Source organism: Arachis stenosperma, chromosome 9, assembly GCF_014773155.1.
Source record: "Arachis stenosperma cultivar V10309 chromosome 9, arast.V10309.gnm1.PFL2, whole genome shotgun sequence".
Lineage (NCBI taxonomy): Eukaryota > Viridiplantae > Streptophyta > Magnoliopsida > Fabales > Fabaceae > Arachis > Arachis stenosperma.
The window spans coordinates 124244066-124248338 of record NC_080385.1 but is presented as its reverse complement, the minus strand read 5'-3'; the positions used below and the strand labels follow the sequence as shown (position 1 = coordinate 124248338).

General features: G+C 41.9%; 1 non-coding gene across 1 annotated transcript; it reads right to left on the bottom strand.

Annotated features, from left to right (window-relative positions):
• Positions 1-329: 329 nt before the first annotated feature.
• LOC130953648 (small nucleolar RNA R71) lies at positions 330-437 on the bottom strand. Its single transcript, XR_009075811.1, has one exon. It is a non-coding gene; the product is annotated as a small nucleolar RNA R71 (small nucleolar RNA).
• Positions 438-4273: the final 3836 nt, after the last annotated feature.

Sequence of the window (4273 nt, the reverse complement as noted above, 5' to 3'; positions counted from 1 at the left end):
TGATGGAAGAAGCATCTCAATCCCTGCCATTAAAGTAAACAATTTTGAGCTGAAGCCTTAACTAGTTGCTCTAATGCAACAGAACTGCAAGTTTTATGAACTTCTATCAGAAGATCCCTATCAGTTTTTAACTGAATTTTTGTAAATCTGTGAGACTGTTAAGACTAATGGAGTAGATCCTGAAGTCTACAGGCTCATGCTTTTCCCTTTTTGCTGTAAGAGACAGAGCTAGAACATGGTTGGACTCACAACCTAAAGATAGCCTGGACTCTTGGGATAAGCTAGTCACAGCCTTCTTGGCTAAGTTCTTTCCTCTTCAAAAGTTGAGCAAGCTTAGAGTGGATGTTCAGACCTTCAAACAAAAAGATGGTGAATCCTTCTATGAAGCTTGGGAAAGATACAAGCAGATGACCAAAAAGTGTCCTTCCGACATGCTTTCAGAATGGACCATTTTGGATATATTCTATTATGGTCTATCTGAGTTCTCTAAGATGTCATTGGACCATTCTGCAGGTGGATCCATTCACCTAAAGAAAACGCCTGTAGAAGCTGAAGAACTCATTGACATGGTTGCAAATAACCAATTTATGTACACTTTTGAGAGGAATCCTATGAGTAATAGGACGCCTTAAAGGAAGGAAGTTCTTGAAATTGATGCTCTGAATGCCATATTGGCTCAAAACAAAATGTTGACTCATCAAGTCAACATGATTTCTCAGAGTCTGAATGGATGGCAAAATGCATCCAATAGTACTAAAGAGGCATCTTCTGAAGAAGAAGCTTATGATCCTGAGAACCCTGCAATGGCAGAGGTGAATTACATGGGTGAACCCTATGGGAACACCTATAATTCCTTATGGAGAAATCATCCAAATTTCTCATGGAAGGATCAATAAAAGCCTCAACAAGGCTTTAACAATGGTGGAAGAAACAGGCTCAGCAATAGCAAGACTTTTTCATCATCTTCTCAACAGCAGACAGAGAATTCTGAGCAGAGTCCCTCTAACTTAGTAAACATAGTCTCTGATCTATCTAAGGTCACTTTAAGTTTCATGACTGAAACAAGGTCCTCCATCAGAAATTTGGAGGCACAAGTGGGCCAGCTGAGTAAGAAAATCACTGAAACTCCTCCTAGTACTCTCCCAAGCAATACAGAAGAAAATCCAAAAAGAGAGTACAAGGCCATTGATATTGTCTATATGGCCAAATCCAAGGAGGAAGGGGAGGACGTGAATCCCAATGAGAAAGACCTTATGGGACGTCCCCCAGACAGAAAGGAGTTCCCTATTAAGGACCTAAAGGAAACTGAGGATCATATAGAAACCATAGAGATTCCATTGAACCTCCTTCTGCCATTCATGAGCTCTGAGAACTATTCTTCCTCTGAAGAGGATGAAGATGTAACTGAAGAGCAAGTTGCTCAATATCTAGGAGCCATCATGAAGTTAAATGCCAAGTTGTTTGGTAATGAGACTTGGGAAGATGTACCTCCCTTGCTCATTAGTGAACTAGATACATGGGTTCAGCAAACTTTACCTCAAAAGAAACAAGATCTTGGTAAATTCTTAATACCCTGTACCATAGGCACCATGACCTTTGAGAAGACTCTGTGTGACCTGGGGTCAGGTATAAATCTTATGCCACTCTTTGTAATGGAGAAACTGGAGATCTTTGAGGTACAGGCTACCACATTCTCATTAGAGATGACAGACAAGTCAATAAGACAAGCTTATGGATTGGTAGAGGACATGTTAGTGAAGGTTAAAGGCCTTTACATCCCTGCTGATTTCAAAATCTTAGACACTGGGAAGGATGAGAATGAATCCATCATTCTTGGAAAACCCTTCCTAGCCACAACAGGAGCTGTGATTGATGTTGACAGAGGAGAGCTAGTCCTTCAATTGAATGGGGACTAGCTTGTGTTTAAAGCTCAAGGATCTTTCTTTGCAACCATGGAGAGGAAGCATGAAAAGCTTCTCTCAATACAGAGTCAAACAAAGCCTCTACAGTCAAACTCTAAGTTTGGTGTTGGGAGGCCACAACCAAACTCTAAGTTTGGTGTTGAACCCCCATATTCAAACTCTAAGTTTGGTGTTATGAGGTCCCAACAATGCTCTGAACATCTGTGAAGCTCCATGAGAGCTCACTGTCAAGCTATTGACATTAAAGAATCGCTTATTGGGAGCCAACCCAATTTTTATTTATATATATTTCTATTGTTCTTTTATGTTTTATTAGGTTTATGATCATGTGGAGTCACAAAACGATTGCAAAAATTAAAAACAGAATAAAAAAAGCAGAAGAAAAAGCACACCCTGGAGGAAGAGCTTACTAGCGTTTAAACGCCAGTAAGGAGCATTTGGCTGGTGTTCAACACCAGAATAGAGTATGAATCTGGCATTGAATGCCAGAAACAAGCAGTAATCTGGCGTTTAAATGCCAGGATTGTACCCTGAGGAAACCTGGCGTTTAACGCCAGCAATAAGCATCAGGCTGGCGTTAAATGGCAGAAACATGCTACATTTGGGCATTTAATGCCAGAAACAAGCTTCAGTCTGGCGTTAAACGCCAGGATTGCAGGTAGAAGGCATTTTACATGCCTAATTGGTGCAAGGATGATTCATCCTTGACACCTCAAGATCTGTGGACCCCACAGGATCACCTTAGGATCTGTAGACCCCACAGGATCTCCACCTACCTTAACTCACCTTCTCTCCTCTTTACACAAGCCAATAACACTCTTCCCCAAACACCCTTCACCAATCACCTCAAATCTCTCCTCCCCATCACCTCTTTACCACTCACATCTATCCACTCTTCCCCATAAACCCCACCTACCTTCAAATTCAAAATCTCTTTTCAACCCAAACCCACCCTAAATGACCGAACCCTAACCCCTCTCCCTCCACTATATAAACCCCTCTATCCCTCTTCATTTTCACACATCACTACCCTCTGTTATCTCCCTTGGCCGAATACACATCTCTCTCCCTCTCCTCCATTTCTTCTTCTTCTTCATCTATTCTTTCTTCTTTTGCTCGAGGACAAGCAACACTCTAAGTTTAGTGTGGTAAAAGCATAGCTTTTTTGTTTTTCCATAACCATTGATGGCACCTAAGGCTGGAGAAACCTCTAGAAAGATGAAAGGGAAGACAAAAGCTTCCACTCCGAGTCATAGGAGATGGAGATATTCATCTCAAAAGCCCATCAAAACCACTTCTATGAAGTTGTGGCCAAGAAGAAGGTGATCCCCGAGGTCCCTTTCATGCTCAAGAAAAATGAGTATCCGGAGATCCGACATGAGATCCAAAGAAGAGGTTGGAAAGTTCTTACCAACCCCATTCAACAAGTCGGAATCTTAATGGTTCAAAAGTTCTATGCCAATCCATGGATCACTAGGAACCATTATCAAAGTATGAACCCGAACCCAAAGAATTATCTTACAATGGTTCGGGAGAAACGCTTAGATTTCAGTCCGGATAATGTAAGGTTAGCATTCAACTTATCTATGATGCAAGAAGATGCACGCCCCTACACTAGAAGGGTCAACTTTGATCATAGGTTGGACCAAGTCTTCATGGACATATGTGTGGAAGGAGCTCAATGGAAAAGAGACTCAAAAGGCAAGCCAGTTTAATTAAGAAGACTGGATCTGAAGCCTGTGGCTAGAGGATGGCTAGAGTTCATCCAACGCTCCATCATCCCCACTAGCAACCGATCCAAAGTTACTGTGGATCGGGCCATCATGATCCATAGCATCATGATTGGAGAGGAAGTAGAAGTTCATGAAGTCATCTCTCTAGAACTCTACAAAGTAGCTGAAAAGCCCTCTACCTTGGCAAGGCTAGCTTTTCCTCATCTCATTTGCCATCTATGCTACTCAGCTGGAGTTGTAATATAAGGAGACATCCTCATTGAAGAGGATAAGCCCATCACTAACAAGAGGATGGAGCAAACAAGAGAGGCCATCCATGGATCTCAAGAGATGTATGAGGAAGCTCATCATCAAGAAATCCCTGAGATGCCTCAAGGGATGCATTTTTCTCTAAACAACTATTGGGAACAACTCAACACTTCTCTAGAAGGATTGAGTCATGACATGAACTAATTAAGGGTGGAACACCAAGAGCACTCCATCATTCTCAATGAAGTTAGAGAAGATCAAAGAGCTATGAGGGAGGAGCAACAAAGGCAAGAGACATAGAGGAGCTCAAGGATGCCATTGGTCCTTCAAGAAGAAGACGCCACCATCACTAAGGTGGACTCATTCCTT